At 41.3% G+C, this 24,839-nt stretch overlaps 1 long non-coding RNA gene across 1 annotated transcript; it reads left to right on the top strand.

Moving 5' to 3' along the window:
• Nucleotides 1-13,751: 13,751 nt before the first annotated feature.
• Nucleotides 13,752-24,434, top strand: LOC115477154. The gene is made up of 3 exons (XR_003943284.1): nt 13,752-13,834; nt 23,826-23,930; nt 24,255-24,434. It is a non-coding gene; the product is annotated as an uncharacterized LOC115477154 (long non-coding RNA).
• The last annotated feature ends 405 nt before the right edge of the window (nt 24,435-24,839 follow it).

Below are 24,839 nucleotides of genomic sequence, written 5' to 3'. Positions count from 1 at the left end.
GAGTTTCTGTCTTAAGGGTTGCACATTCTCGTATTTGGTCTTTCCAAATATGAGTCTGGCTACGGTATTCTGGGCTGTTTGGAGCTTCTTAATAGTCTGTTCTTTGCAGCCAGCATACAGAGTGTTACAGTAATCCAAGTGACTAATTACCATAGATTGTACCAAGGTACGAAAAATGTTTCTTGGGAAGAAAGGCTTAACTCTTTTGAGTTTCCACATCGAGTAGAACATCTTTTTTGTCGTGTTCTTCATGTGGGTATCGAAAGTGAGGTTTCGGTCGATGGTAACTCCAAGAATCTTCAGGTTTTCTGATATGGGAAGGGTGCAGTATGGTGTAGTTATAAAGGAGTAATCGTTTGTGTTGAATTGAGAGATGTGTACTAGGCATTGAGTTTTTTCTGCGTTGAGTTTTAGCTGGAATGAATCTGCCCAACTGTGCATGGTTCTGAAGCTTTGGTTGATCTCGTTGGTGATTTCGTTAAGATTGTGTTTGAACGGGATGTAGATCGTGGCATCGTCTGCATATATGTAAGGGTTAAGGTTTTGATCGGCTAGAAGTTTGGCTAGAGGTATCATCATTAGGTTGAAGATGGTTGGTGAGAGGGGGGAACCTTGAGGAACTCCGCATTCTGGTATCCATGGAGGTGATCTTTCTGCATTTATTATTACTTGGTAGGATCTGGTCGTGAGGAATCCCTCGAACCACTTGAGGACTGGGCCTCCGACTCCGAAGTATTCTAGTATATGAAGTAGTATTCCGTGATCAACCATGTCGAAGGCGCTTGACATATCAAATTGTAGTACGAGTATGTTCTTCCCAGTAGCAATTGTTTTTTTGAATGAGTTGATTGCCGCCACTAGTAAAGTTTCAGTGCTGTGATTTGATCGAAATCCTGATTGTGACTCATGTAAAATTGAGTGTTTAGTTAGGTAATCATTGAATTGTTTCGTGACTATGCCCTCCATTATATTGGTTATGAGCGGAATAGATGCAACTGGTCGATAGTTAGTTAGGTCCATTGTGCTTTTCTTAGTGTCTTTTTGCAGAGGGGTGAGTAGGATGTTTCCTTTGTTGGTGGGGAATAAACCATTTAGGAGTCTGTGGTTTATTTGGTCCGTCAGGTCTTTCTTGAATTGTTTGGGGGCGGCTCTTATTAGGCTAACAGGGCAAATCTCTAGTTTGCATTGAGACTTGCTATATTTTTTAAGCCGTTGTGAGAGTTCATCTGCAGAGATTTTGTCGAAGTTGGTCCATGAACGATCTCCTGGGTATTCACCAGGTTTTGGATCAGTCGGTGGTGTTCGAAGGTATCATTCGTCTAAGTTTTATCATTTTTTCGTTAAAGTGCTTCGCTAGGTTGATAGCAGATGGGGTGTCTGTGTTGTTAGAAGTAACCGGTGTAGTGTTTAGGAGTTTATTCACAAGTGAGAAGAGCTTATGTGTATCCTTATAGTTTGGTCCTATTACGGTTTTGTAGTACATTCTTTTGGTTTGTCTGATTTTATATTTGTATTTTCTTTGCAACTGTTTCCAGTCGTTAAGAGTGAGTTCGTCTTTTTTTTTTGCTCCATATTCTTTCCAGTCTTCTGACCTGTGTAAGGCTTTCAGTTCGTCGTTAAACCATGGTATTGAGTTTTTTCTTTTTGAGGATCTAGTTTGGAGCAGTGCTATACTGTCTAATATTGCTGTACATTTGTTGTCCCATTCTTGTAGAAATTGGGATGAGTTTGTGGGAGTTGCCCATTCGTCAGTGTATAGTTCTTGCCAGAATATTAGTGGGTCTATTTTGCCTCTTGTAGTGTAGGTTCTTTTTTCTTGTTTTCGTTGTGACCCTTTTCTTTTCCAGTAGAGGGAGATATGTGCTTTGTAGTGGTCTGACCATGGTGTAACTGTCCATTTTGTGTCTGTGATAGTGAAGATGGGCTCTGATGAGTTTGTGAGTTATAATGTCTAGTGTGTGTCCTTTTTTGTGGGTAGGTTGCATGTTAGGCCAGTGGAGCTCCCAAAGTTGGATGAATTCCTTGCATTGGTTTACGTTCTTTAAATTAGTGTCTTCAAGGTGAAGGTTAATGTCCCCTGCTATGAGGAGGTTCTGGGAGGACACGCAAGTATTTGATATGAAGTCCATAAAGTGTGTTTGTGAAACTTGCCAATTGCCCAGGGGCCTGTAGAAAATGATTAGGTTTAGTTGATCAAGTAGATCGTGGTGGTTAATTCTAACTGAGGCTATTTCAAGTTGGGGCAGGATGGATTCTGCTGTTGTAGTAACTGTGAATTGTGATTTATAGATTATTGCTATGCCTCCTCCTCGTTTTCCTTCTCTGGTCCAATGGGTAATTTTGTATCCTGGTGGACATAGTTCTAAGATTATTGGGTCTTTGGAATCATGGATCCAGGTTTTGCTAATGAGTAGGAAATGAAGGTGGTCTTCCGTGATCCAATCGGTCAGTGTTGTGGTTTTCTCGACTGCTGATCTGGCATTAGTGTAGCCTATTTGTATTCGTTGGTGTTGTTCTTTTGGATTCAGGTTTGGGGTAATATATATTAGTTGTCTTTCTCCTTGATGTGATGGTTTTGAGCTTTCTTTCTTTCCAGATCTTTGCTGTGGTCCGAGGATGTTAGGTTTTTCATGGTTTTCTTTGTTTTTTGGGTGTGCATATTGTGTTCGCGATTTGTTTGTGGTTTGTGAGTTGTGAGGCTGTTGTTATCTGTTTCTGGGGTTGTAGGTGCGTATTGAAGTAGGGTGAGGCAGTAAATGGTTAGGAGTATTTTACTGGTGTTCATGTCAATGTTAGTGTGCACGTTAATTTGTGTGGTTAGAGTATTGGGGTTTGGCAATCGTGTGAGGCAGAATCTAGGTCGGTATAAGCAGTATATTCGGAACAGAGCTAACAGAATTTAAATCGTAGCAAACAGTGCACTTAGGTCAAAGTAGGTAGAGGCATTAGAGGTCTTACAGCCTATTGCATCGCATATAAAGCGGTTACACATCTGATAGCTGCCGAACTTATAAGCAGTGTTTAAGCATCTATTAAGCTGCCAGGCATATAAACAGTGTTTGGGCATTTACTAGGCTGCTAAGGTTATAAACAGTGCTTGCATCATAATGATTTAAAACATTTAAAGGAAGTTTTAGAGCATTTAGAGGGATATTTTTGTTTTCACCAGTCTACTACAATGTTATTTTTGAATTCACCAGTCTGCTACAATGTTGTTAGGTAAACCCAGCATATAAATCAACCTGCTACAATGTTATTAAGCAACCGCAGCACTTACATCAAATTGCTACAGTGTTATTAAGCCTACACAGCATTTAAATCAGATTGCTACAGTATTGTTAAGCTATTACAGCATTGAGATCATTTAAAAGGGGCGTTCAGTGTGTTATAGTATTAGTCAGCGGCACAAAATTCCTTTGCATGCTGTAGTAATGGTGGGCAATATTTATTAATTCCTTCAGAGGGAGTATTCACCGGAGGTATGTCATTAAAAAATATGACTGTCAGTTAATGTATTTGTTTTTGCAGATGATGTACTATTATACTTCTCCAATCCTGAAACAACTTTAAAATCTTTTGGCCAGTTATCTGGATATTCCATAAACTGGGATAAACTGAGGTAATGTTGTTAAATGTTCATTGCAATCCTGAAACGATCAAGCAATATGGGTTAAAATGGTGTAACTCTGAAAAGTATCTAGGGATTAAATTTAAGCTAACATGGGAAGACACATTACAATATAACGTTAATGCAGTACTTACACAAGTTTAAAATACCTGCTCTCTTTATGTTTAACGTGGTAGATTAGAATCAAGAAAATGAATAATTACTCCACAAATACTATCCCCCCTGCTTACAAAGTTGTGCAGCAATGCAGGCACAACACATTCAAAGTGAATGGGCTGTGCCAGCATTACCACGTTGGCATGGCTTTGTGAACATGGAGGTATATGTTTTACAAATGTTACCTTTGCAATTTCGAGAAACTTTTTATAAAGTATTAGACAAGATATGATATTAACTTCCTTCTTACGGGCATTTAAAGTCCCCAGAATATCTCTTGCAAAGCTAAAATGATTGAAAGAAATGGGAGGCGTAGCATTTCCTGATTTTTGTGTCTTATGCCAAAGCGTCAATATTAAGATCTGCTGGATGGTGGACATAAATCCTGACACAGAAACTGTTCCATATTGGCTATTAATAGAATCATCTTTAGCTTCACCTTATCCATTGATGTCCTTAATTGGATCTAAAACTATACCTACACTGCAGCCTTGGCCTGTATTACGTGTCACATTACAAATGATACATACTCTGGATACTACCTTATCACTACTTTTACATAATATTGTGCACATTCCACTTTGGGACAACCACCACATACGTATTGGGAAGACATCTATATTTTGGTCAGACTGGACCAAAGCAAGAATCTGGTGCTTAAAGGATATTATAGATGAAACCAATTCTAACAGCTTCTATTCCTCTCAAAAGCTGAAATTGTTGTATGGATTATCTGATGCTCAACATTATAAATATTTAAAGCTAATAAGCAGTATAAAATGGAAATATGGCTCCCTCATACCGACTTTGAAAGATACAACCAATTCAGAACTTCAAATCATTCTATCTACAATAAATATGACTAAGCATGTTGCTTCAAAAATATATAGACCTTTAATATTCTTTGCCAGCAAATCTCCCTTAGCTATTCAATCCATTGGGAGAAAGAGTTAAACTGTACTTTCTCTAATACTCAATGGTTATATATATGGCAACATAGCAATAGACCATTGCGATCTGCTTTGATATTGCAGCCCCTATATTTTGTTATGCATAAGGCAATATGGACTACAGTAAAGAATAACTATTAGAAATTCTTCTACTTCTGCATATTGGAGATGTCATCAACACACAGGCACTTTTCAGCATATGTTGTTTGATTGCTCTCTTCTACAATCCTACTGGATAGATATATGGAACATTATCAAACAGGTTTTCCATATTGATTTACCTTTATCATTCCAAGTAATAATATTCCATTCTGTATCAATAAACAACACAATACCTGAAAAACATCAAGTTTTATTTGATATTTTAATTGTGGCAGCAATTAAGACGGTTCTCTGGCACTGGAAATCGACATCTGTCCCGTCTTTCACTGTTGAAATTATGTGTGTTCCTTAACACAATATGAACGCAGAATGGCAGAAAAGAACAATTCTTTACAAAAATACTGCAGTACATGGTCATTTCTATCTGAATTCTCTATGAACGTATAAAACTCATTGCAACAGTTATGGGTTTTATACGTTATGTTACTGTGATAATAGTGATTGACATGTTTATTAAGTGTGCACTGGATGTCATTGATGTAGATATATTGTTATGATTATATGATAAGTTTTCATCTTGCTTGATTGTCACATTATGCTTAAATGCTTAAATACTGACTTTATTGTTTGTTTCTAGTTGTTTAATTATCAATTCTAATCTATATTGGCATGAATGTTCCAAATGATCTAATCTTTTATGATATTGCATTTTATCATTGCAATCATAACTGTACCAATACATGTTTGCTAATTTATAACAATAAAAATTAATTGACCAAAACAAAAATAAAGAAAAACATCAGGAAAACATCCTTCTGGCTTCACCTTTGAAGTGCAAAACAAAAACCAAATACTCAGTACGTTTTCTTTAAATTGTCCTCAGCTGCTAACAAAGCACCTTCCATGTGCTTCTCAGGCAGGGTTCTTTTGGTGGCTTCTTTCCAGGACTCCAAGGGCCATTGTTTCCTCCCTTCCCCCTTTCTAAATGGATCTTTATATCCTGGTTTGTAAGCCTGAGGATTGGTGCCTACTCCAGACACTCCCCCTTCCTCCTCAGACTTTCACCCTATGAACATAAGTTCATTGGATTCTATAACCTGCTTTCTGTTGTGGGATTCCAGTCAAGGTTTTCCCCATGGCTTCAATACTGGGCTGAGGTTCTCCTGTACTGCCTTTGGTCTGCTCCCCCCATGGGATTCCAACCCAGGTTTCCCTCCTCTTCTAGGGCTTCCATATAGTGTTGAGGTTTAACTTGGTTGTCTTTATGAATAGGGGCAACAGAGAAGTGAATACCCCCCCCCCCTACTCATCACAACATGTACATGTACTTATGCTTGTACTACTACTACTACTTACCATTTCTATAGCATTACTAGACGTATGCAGCACTGTACACTTGAACATGAAGAGACAGTCCCTGCTCGACAGAGCTTACAATCTAATTAGGACAGACAAACAGGACAAATAAGAGATAAGGGAATTACTAAGGTGGGAATTATAAAATATGGGTACTGAACAAGTGATTAAGGGTTAGGAATTAAAAGCAGCATCATAAAGATGAGCTTTTAGCCTAGATTTGAAGACAGCCAGAGAAGGAGCTTGACATACCGGCTCAGAAAGTCTATTCCAGGCATATGGTGCAGCAAGATAAAAGGAATGGAGTCTGGAGTTGTGGAGGTGAAGGGTGCAGATAAGAGAGATTTACCCAGTGAATAGAGAGATAAGAATGGACAAGTACTGGGTTGCTGCAGAGTGAGTGCACTTGTAAGTCAATAAGAGGAGTTTGAACTGTATGCAGAAATGGATAGGGAGCCAGTGAAGTGACTTGAGGAGAGGGCTAATATGAGCATAGTGACACTGGCGGAATATAAGTCATGCAGCAGGATTTTGAACAGATTGAAGAGGAGAGAGATGTCTAAGTGGGAGACCTGTTAGAACAAGTTGCAATAGTCTAAGCGAGAGGTGATAAGAGTGTGGATAAGGTTTCTGGTAGTGTGCTCAGAAAGGAAAGGGCGAGTTTTGGTGATATTATAGAGAAAGAAACGACAGGTTTTATCAGTCTGCTGAATATGTGCAGAGAAGGAGAGGGAGGAGTCGAAGATGATCCCAAGGTTACGAGCTGATAGTATTCTATATATTTAAGTGTACAAGAGGTACTTAAATTTAGGCAATCTGTTACAGAATGAAGGGGCAGTACAGATGCACTTAATTCCTCCTCTTGATGAAATGGTAAATGCATCTGTTCTAGCTGCACAAGTGACAGTGCATGGTAAGCACTGTGAGCTAATTGTACAGTATGTCCATAATCCACACAGTTCCCACTCCCTAAAACAGTATACAGTTAATGTGTGAATCAGCAAGTGCTGTCATGCCAACGCAGTAACAGTTTCTGCACTTGTATGCTAACAGTGTGCATTAATCACACATTAAGGGCTAAAGCCCAGATGCACTAAACCTAACTAGCTAGCAATGTGGTTTTTACACCAATTCTAGCTGGTTTAGTGAGCAAGGAGTACAACGAGACATGCACAAAAGGGTTCTCCAAGCTATTTTCCTGTCATGGTAGCAGCTAACGAAAGTTGTATGCAAATCCTATATAATAAAACGCACCTCCAACATTCTGAAGCCGAGAAAGTGAAGCCTTCAAGCCTTGAAGCATTCCTGCAACGTTCCGGAACTACGTGTCGTCAATTGAGGAGATGGAGCCTTACAGAGCGCACAAATGCTTCAAGGCTTGAAGGCTTTACTTTCTCACACACACATTCTGTCTCTCACACACTCTGTCTCTCTCTGACACAAACACACACACTCTGTATGTCTCTCTCTCTCTCTCTCTCTCTCTCTCACATACACACTCCATCTCTCACCCACACACTCTCTCTCAAACATACACACTCCGAGGAAAAGGGGGCATGGAACACGCTGGGGAGGAGAGGGAGGGGGGCATGGAACTCAGAGGGAAGGGCGGGCCAAGAACTCGGAGGGGAGGAGAGAGAGGGAGGAAGGAGAGGAGAGGAGAGAGAGGGAGAGGAGAGGGAGGGAGGCCTGCACCTCGGACGGAAGGGGGGCCTGGAACTAGGAGGGGAGGAGAGGGAGGGAGGGGGTCATGGAACTTGGAGCCCCACACACACACTCTCTCTCTCTGTCTCTCACATACACTCACTCTCACACACACACTCTGTCTCTCACACACTCTCTCTCTGACACAAACACACACACACACACACTCCGTCTGTCTCTCTCACTCACTCATTTTCTCTCTCACTCACACACACACTCCATCTCTCACACACACACTCTCTCTCTCTCTCTCTCTCTCTCAAACATACACACTCCGAGGAAAACCTTGCTAGCGCCCGTTTCATTTGTGTCAGAAACGGGCCTGTTTTACTAGTCTATTATAATGAGCTATTACTATACAAATGTGCATGCAAAGGGATGCACTGCCGTTTTCTGAACGGTGCATAGAAACAGCCTCTACCTTTACCGTGGAGCGGTCGGTTTTTCATTGTCACAAATAGGAGAAGGAGAGAAACAAGGCAGGGAAAATGCAGGAGCACACACACAAAAATAAATATACCAGTTATACATGCAGCTTCCTTGCTCGTATGAAAGCCGGTGGGAAGCAAATGGCAAATTTTTTCCGAGAGCAAGTTGTAAATCCCAAAGGACAGTGTGGGGAGGTCCTGTGCTATGCTTCTTTTTCAAATGACATTACTGGCAAGAAATCAGGGGGAGTACTGCAATTACACACTGCTAGAAGCACAGAGACGCGCTAAACCAGTTAGACAGTGTCAGCCCGGGATGCCCCGCCTACTCACCACTGAAGGGAAACATCAGAAAGTTTGGTTTCAATCAGCTCACAGCTCTGCTCTGCAGTGGCGTACCAAGGGGGGAGGGGGCGGGGGGGCGGTCCGCCATGGGTGCACATCGCTGGGGGGGTGCCGCGGCGCACACCTGTTGGCTGAGTTCGCTAACTTTGCTTGTTCGCTGCAGCTCCCTCTGCCCCAGAACAGGTTACTTCCTGTTCCGGGGCAGAAGGAGCTGCAGCGAAGGAGCAAGTTAGCGAACTCAGCCGACAGGCGAGCGCCGCGGTACCCCAGCGGCGTGCACCTGGGGGGGTGTCATTTCCGCTAGGGGGGCCGCACTGCACCCCGGAGGGGGCGCATCGGCGATCCGCCTCGGGTGTCATGCAGGCTAGGAACGCCACTGCTGCTCTGTCATTGGAGGGGGTGGCTTCAGAAAGAGTGATGTCTGCAGGGAGGAGGAGTTGGGACAGCAGCCAGCCAATAAGAGTTCATCTTCAGGGAGAGAGGGTGTTTCAGGATGTCAGCTGGCTAATAGAAGGAAGCAGCAGGAGCAGCTGGGGGTGAAACCAAGCCCAGATGCTGATTCCTCACAGAAAATGACAGCCAAGAGCAGCAGAAAGCATGTTCTGCACATTTCCCTGGCAGCAGGAAGGCAGGGAAGATGTCAGAGCCCCAATACAGGTCTGCCCATCATCCACTGAGTCACTGCACATTAGCCAGCACTGCCCCACCTGCTGCCACCACCTACACGCTGCTCCATCCAAAAAAAACCCGGCACTTTTGTGCTTGCAAAAAAAATATAAAATAAAAAAGGCTACCTCTACTGCTTTCATACATGTCACTTCTCTGTGTGTATGAAAGCCGTCTGTGGCATGTGCAGAGAAGCCACACTTAGCGACTGGCTGCTCTGTACATGCTCAGCTGATCGACTGGCTTCTCCCCTATTGCAAAGAAATGAGCCTGTTCGCAAAAGCAGTGACCAGCTCATTTGCATGCAGTTCATTTTGGGAATCCCTCCGTATTTCAAAATCAGTAAATTTTACCGGGGTGGAAATAGAGACTCAAAAAGAAGAGAGTGGCACACATCCTTGCAATTTATCCAGTTGCAAACTATGCCAGAACATTCCACAGGATCCCACAGTCATTCACAAAGGAAAAATATTCAACATAAAGGAATCCTTCACATGCTCATCTTCCAATGTGGTACATATCATTCAGTGTAAAAAGTGTGATGACGAAAGGTGCTATATTGGAGAAAAAAGCCAGATGCTAAAGAAGAGATTTAATTTACAAAGACATCATATTAAAAATGCCAGTGCCAACCAGGATGTCACCTCTATGGTGCAGCACTTCACAAAACCAGAACATCGTATCAGTGATGAGAATGGTGAGAATACTAAAAGGTAACTTTAAGACAATACAGGAACGAAAGATCTTTGAAGTCAGAATGATTAAATATTTTGACACCCACCAGACAGGACTTAACAAAGATCTGGGTTTTCTAGCCCATTATAAACCATAAAATTCTAGTGCTTTGTCACCCTCTTATCACCATGCATATCTTCCTGTCCCTCACCTAATCCACCCCACCCTCATCCTATGAGACTGTCACTGAAATGCTTTGATAGTAACATAACATAGTAACATAACATAGTAGATGACGGCAGGAAAAGACCTGCACGGTCCATCCAGTCTGCCCAACAAGATAACTCATATGTGCTAATTTTTGTGTATACCCTACTTTGATTTGTACCTGTGTTCTTCAGGGCACAGACCGTATAAGTCTGCCCAGCACTATCCCCGCCTCCCAACCACCAGCCCCGCCTCCCAACCACCGGCTCTGGCACAGACCGTATAAGTCTGCCCAGCACTATCCCCGCCTCCCAACCACCAGCCCCGCCTCCCACCACCGGCTCTGGCACAGACCGTATAAGTCTGCCCAGCACTATCCCCGCCTCCCACCACCAGTCCCGCCTCCCACCACCGGCTCTGGCACAGACCGTACAAGTCTGCCCAGCACTATCCCCGCCCCCCAACCACCAGCCCCGCCTCCTGATCTTGACTACGCTCCTGAGGATCCATTCCTTCTGCACAGGATTCCTTTATGCTTATCCCACACATGTTTGAATTCCGTTACCGTTTTCATTTCCACCACCTACCGCGGGAGAGCATTCCAAGCATCCACTACTCTCTCCGTGAAAAAATACTTCCTAACATTTTTCTTGAGTCTGCCCCCCTTCAATCTCATTTCATGTCCTCTCGTTCTACCACCTTCCCATCTCCGGAAAAGGTTCGTTTGCGGATTAATACCTTTCAAATATTTGAACGTCTGTATCATATCACCCCTGCTTCTCCTTTCCTCCAGAGTATACATGTTTAGTTCAGAAAGTCTCTCCTCATACGTCTTGTAATGCAAATCCCATACCATTCTCGTAGCTTTTCTTTGCACCGCTTCAATTCTTTTTACATCCTTAACAAGATACGGCCTCCAAACTGAACACAATACTCCAGGTGGGGCCTCACCAACGACTTATACAGGGGCATCAACACCCCCTTTCTTCTGCTGGACACACCTCTCTCTATACAGCCTAACAACCTTCTAGCTACGGCCACCGCCTTGTCACACTGTTTCGTCACCTTCAAATCCTTATATATACTGTTTCACTTATATATACTGTTATTTACCAACATTTGCTTATTTCTGATCTGACCGAGGGCTACCTTCGAAAGCTAATCAAAAAATGTATTGTTTGTCCAATAAAAAAGGTATCATCTTATTTTCTTTTCTATGTTTTATTTTATTTCTATTGATTACCTCTGTATTGTAAAACATTGTTTTGCAGCTTCTTTTCTGTTATTCTTTTATATGTTTTTCAATAAAGAAAGCAAATATCTTTAAAAAATCTCTTTTATGGCTATTGAAGGTGCTGACCAAATAGATGCTATTGAATATTAACCTCCATATTTTTACGTAAAAGCAAATTTTTAACCACTTGCTTTTATTGCCTATTGGTTCCTAAATGTAAATATGTAGCCTAGTACTACCTTCTGTCTTCTCTGCTATATATAATGATCTTTACCATATGAAGGTATATGGTTAAGGAGTCATCTCTACATATGCTGAATCACAATGCTGCTGAAATACATACCCTTCAGCACTCAAGAAGTGATATCAGAGACATGGGTTTACTGTAGCAGGGCCTCAAATTTATCCCCCAAAAAGGATTGCCCTTTATAAAGGCAGATATATTATCCGATGTTTATTAACACCTAGCCCTGACCAAGCAAATTAAAAGTGGAGGCGTGGCCTAGTGGTTAGAGCACCAGTCTGGCAATCCAGAGGTGGCCGGTTCAAATCCCACTGCTGCTCCTTGTGATCTTGGGCAAGTCACTTAACCCTCCATTGCCTCAGGTACAAACAGATTGTGAGTCCTCCTGGGACAGAGAAATGTCTAGTGTACCTGAATGTAACTCATCTTGAGCTACTACTGAAAAAGGTGTGAGCAAAATCCAAATAAATAAATCACAGAGCTACTGTATGTTCTTTGCTGTGTCTGTCCAGATATGTCATTATTCCCAGTAGTTAGAGCTGGGAACAAAGGAAGCTCGGTTCAAATGCCACTGTTGCTACTTGAAATCTTGGACAAGGTCACTTAACCCTCCATTGCCTGAGGTACAGACTTAGATTGTGAGCTGTCCTGGGACAGAGAAATATCCAGAGTGGTAATTTCACAGTAAGATTCAAAGTGTGTGTACCCATGACAGAGAATAAGATATACAAGAAACCTAATTATTTATTTATTTATATTCCACTCCATCTAAAGTTCTAAGCGGGTTATATGGAAAATCCAACTCAACAGAGGCACTGACTTATCAGTAAAAAGCATGAACAAATTTATAACTCACAACTAAATTCTATGTTAAACACAATAACCACATATTATCCCGGATTCTATAAATGGCATGCAAATATACGTGCTATCCTGAGATGTACGTGCAACTAAATTGGCTAGCAAGCTAATTAGCGCCGATATTTGAGTGCTACTAATCAATTATTGGTGTTAATTGGAAACAATTTGGATTTGTGTGCACATCTTGCTACACGCTATTCTATAAAAATCTACATGCAAATCTTATAGCATGCAACTCAAAAAGGGGTGTGGCCATGGGAGGGGCATAGGCAGGTTGGGGTGTTCACTAAAGATGTGTGCAGTATTACTGAATACCAGGGATTCACACCTAAATTATGCATCATGAGTTACACCAGGTTTCAGTTGATGTAAATCCTCGCTCCCAAAGTTTGGTATCAAAATCGGATCTAAGTGCTATTCTATAAATGGCAACCCAACTTGGAGCACCATATATAGAATAGCACTCCACACAGATTGTTTTTGGCACTGTTTTTTGAGCGCTATTTAATGAATCTAGTCTATTATGTCTAGAACCATCCTATATAGTGAAAAACAAGCCATTAGAAGCTGCAGTTGCATATCATCAATCAGAGCCAAGCTGAAAACATTCATGTAGCAGATGTAGACAAAGTTGATAATTGTTGAAACTGCATAGCTGCTGAGTCCAGTGTGGTAAACTGTACCTACTTGCCACCTTGGGAAATCTTCAAAATTGCTGGATACTGTTTCTGTTCAGGCGTGCCGCATACAGCAGAAAATGCTCTTTGTTTGGCTGCTAACCTAACTGAGTATTCTTGAAATATTCACACCGTCTCTCCCTTATACTGCAAAGAGTTTTGCACTTTAAATTTACAGAGAATCTCAGACTTGTAAGCAAAGTTCAAAAATCGAGCGAGCACTATATGAGGTCAATTGTTGTTGGAATGCATGGGGCCTGTTCACTGAGCTCGCTCAATGACCTTTGGGTCACAGCTGTTATCCAGGGTCAGAGTATCAGGCAACCAGATCTCTAGCAAACCACACAATGCTGCCTCTGAGATCGATTCAGGGATGCCAATAAAATGCAGATTATTTCTGTGTGACCTATTTACTAGGTCTTCCAACTTGTCAGCATGGCACTGTATCAATGTATTAAGCGCAGTTACCTAGGGTGTTAGTGAAGTTAAGTCTTCCTTGACACCTGACACCCAGAGCTCCACAATGTCCATATGTGCTGGGATATCATTCAGAGTGTGCTGTACTGTAACAACCTGCTCTTTCAGCTCCTGAAAATTACTGGTAAGTGCCTTTACTACAGCCTGGGTAAGGTCATAGGAGTTACTCACTGTACCCGATGCAGTGCTGTAGGCCATCTTGTCTTCTGGGACAAACAGATTAAATGATGAATACTCTTTAACCTTTTTTTGTGTTTTAAATGTCATTGTGCCCCAATTTTTAATTGTAAATTTGTCCATGCACGCCAGAGGTAATAAACTACATTAACTAGAGAGCTGGAAAATCCAAAGAAAGGGTGACTGGATTCAGCAGGGGGACCTGCCGAGTGGCTCAGAAGATGTCCTAAACTGTTCACTGCATCAAGCAGTTTCTACAAGAGATTTTAAAAATATATTCCTGGGTAATTGAATGTATAATTTTGGATTTATAAATTGTTACATGCTTAAAGTTATGTGCCCAGAAAGTGGGTGTCTAGGTCAGAAAACAACATTTAAAAGATCCCTAGTTGAATAGTAGCCTAATGGTTAGTGCAGTGGGCTGAGAACCATGGAATCTGGGTTCAGTTCCTACTTCAGCTCCTTGTGACCCTGGGCAAGTCATTTAACCCTTCATTGCACCAGGTACAAAAACAGATTGTAAGTCCACTAGGGATAGAGAAAGTACCTTTATATAGTATGTAAACTGCTTTGGTTGTACGACAGAAAGGCAATATGTCAAATGCATCACCCTAGAAACGTCTTACTGAATTTAGAGTTTATATAAAATACATATACTGCCCGATATTCAGTGTGATTTAACTTGACAGGAGAAGCTCCTGCCTGGTTAAAGCGCTTGTGACTGCTTAAGTGGTGATATTCAGCGTCACTTAACTGGACAGTGCCACTGAATATCACCAGAGACTGTCTAGTTAATGCTGAGACAATTTGTAGGCAGAGCCTGGGAGGAGTCAGAACTTAACCAATTAGCAGCCATATTCAGATCACAAACCAGTTATGTACAAAGTTAAAGTTAGAACAGCAAAAAGGCTGTCCTAAATTTAGCCGCAATGCCAAACTTGCACAGGTCTAAATATTGGCAGGTGCCCCTTTAACTTCCAACTTGCAGCATCAGCCTACCTGGTACCCCCTCCCTTCCCCACGATCATGATCCCCCTCCCTCCCACTCCCATAGTGCAAAAGAGCTGACTGAGCCCTCGCCGTTCACCCCCGTAGGCCTTCCTGGGCCTATTTCCTAGATAAATGTGTCAAACGAGCTAGAAACTCAATTAATGAAACTCGCTTCAATAGTTTCTATAGATATGCCAGGTGGTCCAGTGAGATCCAAAGGGCAGGAGCAATGCCCACTTCCTCCTCTCCGACGTGGCTGTTGCAACAAAATGACTGCTACAACTTGCACAAGATCCGATGGCTAGCACAACGTTAGCCCCGGATATTCAATGCCGGTGCCTGAACATGGCCCGGCATTGAAAATCTGGGGCTAATTCTGCCCACTGCAGTCTGTGTTTAAAAAAATGCTGACCTCTACAGGCTGAGTATCAACCAGATAGTTTTCTGCCCCCACAGTTGGGTGTGCATTTCTACATTCATTGTATTTGTATTATATAATTAAAGCTAGCATTAACTTCCCGGTAGGGCTTGTTATCTCTGCTTTCATAGGTCAAATATTTTCTCTTATTTGTTTTGAATGTTCTACTGAGTAACATCATTGAGTATTTCCTAGTCTTTGTACTTTTTGAAAGAGTAAAACAATTGATTCATGTTTACCTGTTCCACTCCATTCAGGATTGTATAGACCTCTATCATGTCTCCCCTCAGTAGTCTCTTCTCCAAGCTGAAGAGCCCTAATCTTTTTAGTCTCTCCTCATATGAGAATTATTCCATCCTCTTAATCATTTTGGTTGCCCTTCTCTGTTCCTTTTCTAGTTCCACTATATCTTCCCAGTGACTCAATATCCACTCTTTCAATCTGGCAGTCTGTCATCCAACTCATTAGTATTCAGTTTCAAGGACCCATCCTTCCTAGACAGAACTCTTGTATTTCAGCTATCTGTATGCAGTAAGTTATATGTTTCACTTATTGATAATAAGCAGTTGAAAGTGAAGAAAGTGACTCTTTCTTTAGATGTGTGCTTGGTTTAGCTGGCTGTTCAAACAATGCATGAGTATGATTTATGAGATCAGCACATAAAGCACCACCCAAAAAATGGCACACACATTTGAAGAAGGCATTTTACAAAAGAAAATATTTAGAACAGGAATGGTATTGCTCAAGGCTTTGCATTTGTAGGTAGCACTACTTACACTTTTAGGTGTTAATTGTGCTATTTATACATGTAAGCGGAGGATTTTGCAAAACTGCACATCTGAGGGAGCCAGCTAAGGAGACAAGCTCTGAAACTAAGGCTTTTAGTATTCAAGGTTTTCATACATATCTTTATTTCACCAATGGGTATGATACACAGCAAGAACATATTTGAACATCAGTTTCAAACTCAAATTACAAAACTGTGTTCTAACACAACTGGTTTTAAACTCCTGACAAGTAAGCACTATTCTACTCTCCCCCTCCTCCAGTGGCGTAGCCACAGGTGGGCCTGAGTGGGCCTGGGCCCATCCAGTTAGGGCTCAGGCCCACACAACAGCAGCACATATTTAGTGCTAGCTAGTGGGGATCCCAAGCTTCGCCAGCTAAAGACTTCCCCCTGATGGTGCTGAAAACACTGCTTTCCACTTCAGCAGTCTAAGCTTCCTAAGCTGCTGATACTGGCCTCATCGCATTGGGGGGGGGGGGAACACTTGGTGCCCACCCACTTCTTGACTAGGCCCACCCAAAATCTGCTGTCTGGTTACGCCCCTGCCCTTCTCCTTCACATGTCCATTCAAACCTCAAGTCCAAACAAGCAGTTAGCCAGGACGTATGCATGACTAGAAGCAGGGGTGGTATATATGTATTGCTGCCCAAACTGTACCCTGATATGCTGCCTTCAAATGTCTGTATGTTTCCGCTTCCATATGTAAGTGTTGCCTTATCTAAAATTGATATGCTGATTTCCCATGTAATTCAGCATTTGATGGCTCCCAGTCAAAGAACGCATCGCCTTCAAAATCTGCACCATGGTTCACAAAATCATCTACGGAGAAGCCCCGAGTTACATGACAGACTTGATCAACTTACTAATTAGAAATACATCCGAATCAACACAATCTTATCTAAATCTGCACTACCCAAGCTGCAAAGGACTTAAATACAAAACAACTTATGCATCTCATTTTTCCTACATAAGCACACAACTGTGGAACGCATTACCAAAAGCTATGTAAGCCACATTGAGCCTACAAATAGGTGGGAAAATGTGAGATACAAATGTAACAAATAAATAAATAAATGTGTACCAATGGCATCTAACCCTTCTAAAATCAACTCCATCACTTATATGTTTAAATGGCAATATTCCACCATAGGGAGCAATTCAATATAGTGTGTGGGGGGGGGGGGGGAGGAGGCTAACATTTATGAGCGAGATTTGCATGTAAATGATTTGAATACTGTTATATATGCACATATTTGGGCATATATTTGTATAAATGCCAAAAATCCACTTAAGCGCCATTCTGTAAATACATGTATATCTCACATAGCATGTATTTGACAGGTGGGTGTGCATACGTGTGGACATTGGAGCCGACTCTGTGGGTGCCGTGGGTGCTTCAGCACCCCCAATATTGAGAAAATTCCTTGTACGTGTCCAGGGAGGGGTTATTTCCATTGGGCTTAGCACTCCCAATAATTTTGAAAAGTTGACTCCTATGCGTGTAGAGTCTAGGCAGAGCATGGATGGTGCTCACCTTTTTGTGTGTAACTTATAGAATACTAAAGTTATGCATGTATCTCTTGCATATAGGCATGAGCATTTATACCAGATCTATGGTTGGTGTTAAGTACTCGCACCTAACTGTGTATATGCCAAACACAGCGAAGGTGACAAAAAGGTAGAAGCCAGACGATGTCCAAAATATATGAAGTTTATTAAAACATCCAATGGCTCTTATTAAAACATTCAATGACTCGACACGTACCATGTTTTGACGACAAAGGCCTTCCTCAGAAGTCTAAAAGTAACAATAACAACAAACTGATGTCAATAAATAATTCATATCAGATGAGTAAAGATAACACAGTCAAAAACATATATACATACATTATCCATTATGAGAGGGATCATATATCGAGTTATACATACATAAATAGAATAAATCAATACATAAAAATATTACATACATTTATAAGTCACGAAAGTAAAAAACAGATATAAACAACTTTAAATACAAAAAAAATAAACAGGGATAGATTAAAAGTAATACATACAAACCTTAAAAGCATAACAAATGCTCCTTATTAACAAAAGAATGAAACAATATACATCTCTACAGAAAAACACTATCCAGCTTATTTTCGAAAGAGAAAGATGCCCATATTTCGACCTAAATCGAGAGATAGGCATCTTTCTTCCGTGGGCGAACAAATCGGTATAATTGAAAGCCGATTTTGGTCGTCTTCAATTGCACTCCATCGCAGGAACGAACAAAGTTGACGGGGGCGTGTCAGAGGTGTGGCGAAGGCGGGACTGGGGCGTAGTTATCGGCCAAGGAGAGATGGGCGTCTTTAGCTGATAATCGAAACAAGAAGGACGTTTTTGACAAGAATTTGGTCCGCTTTATTTGGACCCTTATTTTTCAGGTCCAAGTCCCAAAAAAGTGCCCCAACTAACCACATGACCACCGGAGGGAATCGGGGATCACCTCCCCTGACTCCCTCAGTGGTCACTAACCCCCTCCCACCAAAAAAAACCCACTTTAAAAACTTTTTTTCCAGCCTCTATGCCAGCCTCAAATGCCGTACCCACCTCCATGACAGCAGAATGTGTTCTATCCTCTGACAGCCTTTCCCTGGTTCTGATGTGGCTCTCGGGTGAGTGGGACAGCTTTTCTGTTATGCGCACTGCAGACTCACATCAGCAATGCATTGTGGTGGGTGTAGGGTATTGGGCTCCGTGATTCCACTAGCTTGTGTTAAATGCTCACGATGTTGGTAGTTGGTAGGCTCTACTCCCATGGTGCTTTTCCCTCTGCTTACTGGGTCAGAGTGTGCCCTGTTTTGTTTCCGGTAATCCATGAGGTAGTGGCCATTTTTGTAAGCCAGTTTTAGATCCCTTTCACGTGTTAGCCACGTTACAGAACGTAGTTCTTACCTTGAATGTTGCTGAAAGAGGGCATTGTACAGAATTCTGCCAGCTCTGACCTACTGCTAATCTCAGTACCAGGGAGACTCTGATCTGCAGTTAACTGTGAGTAAACGTGCTTATTTCAATAAAGGACGTTTTCGGAGACATTAGTCTTCAGGTGTCAACTGGTGTGCCAAGGTTATACAGCAGCAACAAGTCCTAGAGGCCTGCGTGTATGCCGGTTCCTGGAGCACTTTTAGTGGGTACCGCAGTGCATTTCAGGCAGGTGGACCTAGGCCCATCTCCCCTACCTGTAACACTTGTGCTGGTAAATGGGAGGCCTCCAAAACCCACTGTACCCACATGTAGGTGCCCCCTTCACCCCTAAGAGCTATGGTAGTGTTGTACATTTGTGGGTAGTGGGTTTTGGGGGAGGGGGGTTGGGGGCTCAGCACCCGTGGTAAGGGAGATATGCATGTGGGAGCATTGTCTGAAGTCCACCGCACTGACCTCTAGGGTGTCCAGTTGGTGGCCTGGCATGTCAGGGGGGCGAGTGTACTATGAATCCTGGCCCCTCCCACGACCAAATGGCTTGGATTAGAACGTTTCTGAGCTGGGCGTTTTTATTTTCCATTATCGCTAAAAAAAAAAAACGCCCAGCTCAGAAACGACTAAATCCATGGCATTTTGGTCCGTACAAACCGTATTTTTGAAACGAAAGATGGACGCCCATTTTTTTCGAAAATACGGTCTGTCCCACCTTTTCACATACCCGTTTTCGGACATAGACGTCCATGGAGATGGGCGTTCACGTTCGATTATGCCCCTCTATATCTGCATGATGACTATAAAGAAGGTACTAAAAAAAATTATGACAAAATTGTGCATATATCCAATAATGCGAAAAAAAAAAAACAGTGGAAATGTTCCTGAACCCTTACGCCAAGCCCCCTCCCTGCCCGTCTTCAAGTCTTTGCTTAAGGCCCACCTCTTCAATGCTGCGTTCGGCACCTAACCCTTACCGTTCAGTGAATCCAGACTGCCCCAATTTGACTGCCCCTATCGGACCGACCGTTCACTTGTCTATTAGATTGTAAGCTCTTTGAGCAGGGACTGTCTCTCTTTTTTAAATTGTACAGCGCTGCGTAACCCTAGTAGCGCTCTAGAAATGTTAAGTAGTAGTAGTAGTAGTAGTATATATGAAATACCTTCTGTCGGGATGTTTCTTAGCCTGCTAGCTATCTAAATGAAATAACAGATAATAACACACCTAAAGGATAAAAGTATCATAGAAATATGAGTTTAAATTTCTTAGCACAAACATAAAGTAAATAAATAATCAAATAAAATCAAATCAATCTATACCCAAACTAGTGTGCAGACTGAATAAAGACTAATGAAAATGGATTGTATTTTAAAAACTAACCTACAGATTTCAGAAGGACTTAATAGAAATAAAAATACAGCCTGAATTAAAAGTTACTACCTAATCGGAAGCATAGACAGGTTGAGGGCGCGGGAGAAGAGTGGACTGCCGACAGCACCGGCGCTTAATTTAAATGCGACAGATTGTACAAAAAATAGGTGTTGTTGCTAACGGAAGTCCGTTTGGGGGAGTGTCTGCTCCCCTAGCGACCCACCTAGCTACGCCTCTGTACCTAATGTATCAAACATAAAACATGGTCCCAAAAACACCAAAGAAAGACCATGATCAAGTAAATAATATCACATTCATTGTTGATTTAAATCTTGAATTGATAATGAATGTGACTGTTGGGCAGATTGTGTGGCCCATTCAGGTCTTTATCTGCCATCACTTGCTATGTTGCTATGTTACTATATTTGTTAAAAAGTTTCCTTGGCAAGAAAACATAATATATATTATAAGCAATCAAAACAAGCATAAAAGCGGGACCAAACTGCTAGCCAATTAAGCGGAAAGAAGTGCCATCAGATAAAAAAGAGAACAACGGTTGATGGATATATGTATAATTTTGGCATAATTTTTTGTTTTAGTACCTTCTTTATAATCATCAAGCAGGTATGGTGATTTTCTGTAGAGATATATATTGTTTTATTCTTTTGTTAATAAGGAGCATTTGTTATGATTTTAAAGTTCTGTATGAATTACTTTTAATCTATCCATGCATAAGATTTTTGTATTTAAAATTGTTTATATCTCTTTTTCACTTACATGACTTATAAATGTATGTAATATTTTTATGTATTGATGTATTCTATATATTTAAAATCAACATATGATCCCTCTCGTAATAATGAATGTATATATGTGTTTTGACTGTGTTATCTTTACTCATCTAACATGACTTATTTATTGACATTAGTTTGTTGTTATGGTTACCGTTAGACTCCTGAGGTAGGCCTTTGTGGCCAAATCATGGCTCGTGTTCAATCATTGGATGTTTTAATAAGAGTCATTGGACATTTTAATAAACTTCTTATATTTTGGACATCATCTGGCTTCTACTTTGTTGTCACCTTCGCTGTGTTTGGCATATCTGTGTGATTGCAATGGTTCCTGTTTTTCTATTTTCTTTGTCGATACGTACATATATATCCAGTTAAACTAGTATTCTACAAAAGAAGGCATGCACCTACTTTCCGTCATAGTGAGGGCTAGACACACAGTTATAGAATTACCCTCTCTATATATATTTATAAGCGGCTGGCACAATTACAGGCATAACTTGGCATTCCAAGTTAAATAAGGCCGATATTCAGCTCAAGGGAGGCAGCTCGCCAAAGTGCCGCGATTTGGGTTTCTGCCAGGCTCTTGTGACCTGGCATTGCCACTGTTTGGAAAACAGGATACTGGGCTAGATGGACCATTGGTCTGACCCAGTATGGCTACTCTTATGTTCTCATGCGATTGCCGCTACCAGCATTGAATATCCATTCTTTTTTCAATATTCAGCACTGACTGGTTACGTGTATAGCAGCTAAAGATAGGACTGCTATTTAGGCAGTCCAATTTGGCTGCTAAACTTAGCCGACCAGTGCTGAATATTGCTGGTTATCACACAATATAACTGGTTATCTTTTCGGTGCTAGATGGCAATATTCAGCAGAGATGACATGGTTAATCATGAAATACTATTACATATACTAGAATACTTCGGAATAGGAGGCACAGTTCTCAAATGGTTCAAAGGATTCCTGACCACAAGATCATACCAAGTAATAACGAACGCGGATAGATCACTCCCATGGACACCTGAATGTGGAGTTCCCCAAGGATCCCCCCTCCCTCTCGCCAACCTTATTCAACCTGATGATGATACCTTTGGCCAAACTGCTAGCCAATCAAGACCTCAACCCCTACATTTATGCAGATGACGTCACAATCTACATCCCGTTCAAACATGATCTAAATGAAATCACCAACGAGATCAACCAAAGCCTCCAAATAATGCACACCTGGGCAGATGCATTCCAACTAAAACTTAATGCAGAAAAAACACAATGTCTTGTACTCACCTCACAACATAACATAAAACACTTCTCTACCATAACCACACATACTGTTCTCTCCTTGTCTCAAAAAACTTGAAAATTCTTGGAGTCACCATTGATCGAAACCTCACTCTCGATGACCACGTGAAAAACACGACGAAAAAGATGTTCTACTCCATGTGGAAACTTAAAAGAGTAAAACCTTTCTTCCCGAGATACATCTTCCGTACCCTGGTACAGTCAATGGTAATAAGTCATCTGGACTACTACAACGCATTATTCGCGGGCTGCAAAGAACAGACTATCAAAAATCTACAAACTGCCCAGAATACTGCCGCCAGACTCATATTTAGAAAAACTAAATATGAAAGTGCAAAACCCTTAAGAGAGAGGCTCCACTGGCTCCCACTTAGGGAACGCATTACGTTCAAAATCTGCACGATTGTTCACAAAATCATTTACGCAGACGCCCCAACCTACATGCTAAACCTTGCAGACTTACCTCCAAGAAACGCCACAAGATCATCCCGCAAATTTCTCGACCTGCACTTCCCCAGCTGTAAAGGACTAAAGTACAAGCAGATACATGGTACCACATTCTCGTACCTGGGCACGCAATTGTGGAATGCACTGCCTACAGACCTGAGAACTATCGACGAAACAAATATCTTTCGCAAATCTCTGAAGACATATCTCTTCAGCAAGGCATACAATGAGAACTAATAGCCACACCAATTCACCCGACAACCCACTCAGTCAAGATAGCTCACCTAATATAACTACCTTAATCAATCCTTTCCTTCCTCTTTCTACCCTTATTAAACCTCTGCACAATATCAAATGTAACTGTCACCTTGCAATGACAATGTTAACAAAACTATGTAAGCCACATCGAGCCTGCAAATAGGTGGGATAATGTGGGATACAAATGCAATAAATAAATAAATAATAAATAATAATCAGTTATCGCATGCTGAGTATTAGCGGTAAGGCGCCAAAATACTATTTAACTGTTCAGTAGTCGTTTCTGGCCGGTTAAATAGTGTTGAATATCGGCCGACATACATATATCCAATGGTGCCATCTACATGGAAGTTTCAAATTATACATTTACCTTATGGCTGAATATTGAGCTTGTGTGTGTGTGTGTGTTTTTTTTAGCTTGTGTGGTTTTTGTTTTGTTGTTGTTATGCTTTAATGTCCAGAAATAAGTAATGCACAAAGCATATTATTTTTAAAATGAGTTAAATACACCAGCAAAAATACCAATGAAAGCCATGATTGTGCTGGTGCAAGAGCTTAACTTAGTATGATCACAATGCTGGTTGAATATTTACATTAATATTTTTATATATACAGCCAACATTCAGACTGTACTGTGACTCGTATGGGTTACTGGAAAGAGACAGGAGAAAATGAGATCCTGGTCATTATTTAAAGTATCCACAAGAGTACAGCCTTCAAGTAAGTCTTCTCCCCACCCACAAGAGCCAGAAATTAAAAAGGTATGGTCTCCTCCTTCACCACAGTGGCTCAGGGATACTCCATCTCATTAAGGATGAGGGATGATATAAACTCTCAGTAGGGTTTTAGCTTAACTCCATGGGTGAACCAAGCAAAACACAGGGAAATGGCATAGTTCTGTGGATATTATAGCATCTAAACACAGCAAGTCCAGTTTTCTACAGTTTCCTCTTCTAGTTTTGATAATGCATCTTCAAAGCTATTGCCATATATTCTCTACTCTTCGTGATTAAATGATGAATACTGTCTCCTTACTGCCAACAGATCTGGACAGCAGCTGCACGGAATATAGGAGCCTCGGCTGGAAATTTCAAATCCCACGAGGGCACTGTTTATGAAAGCTTTCATTTCTAACAACTGCGCTGTTGGCTGCTGTATTCATGTCTCCTATTATGGTTTGGAATATTTTATAATTATGACTGAGCAATATTGAGTTCATCAAATTCAATCATTAACACCGATGGCTGGCTGAATTTCTCATATTAGTATATCATAATATATTTCTAACAGTGAAATGTACTGAGGGTTTTCTGCTATTTTTTGTTTAAATGTAAAAAAATGATTAATAAATATCTGACCCTTTGATGTCAGAAGGACTGCACAACCCCTATAGGAAGCCAGCCTCCCCCCCCCCCCCCCCCCCCCCCACCATTGGCAGTATTTTTATTGTAAACATAATTTTAGATGTATGAATTTGTGACAAACATGGATTAAACAAAACTGATTTGAACCATAGGTAGAGCTGATACAATAAGTTATTAAAGTACCTCAAGACAAATCAGGCTGCTGAGGCATTACAAAGAAAGCAGGAAGGGTTATGCAAGCTGCATGCTGATAAATTGCCAAGGC

The sequence above is a fragment of the Microcaecilia unicolor genome, chromosome 9 (genome assembly GCF_901765095.1).
Source record: "Microcaecilia unicolor chromosome 9, aMicUni1.1, whole genome shotgun sequence".
NCBI lineage: Eukaryota > Metazoa > Chordata > Amphibia > Gymnophiona > Siphonopidae > Microcaecilia > Microcaecilia unicolor.
Note: the sequence above shows the minus strand (reverse complement) of the source record. Positions and strands in the feature narration are given on the sequence as shown.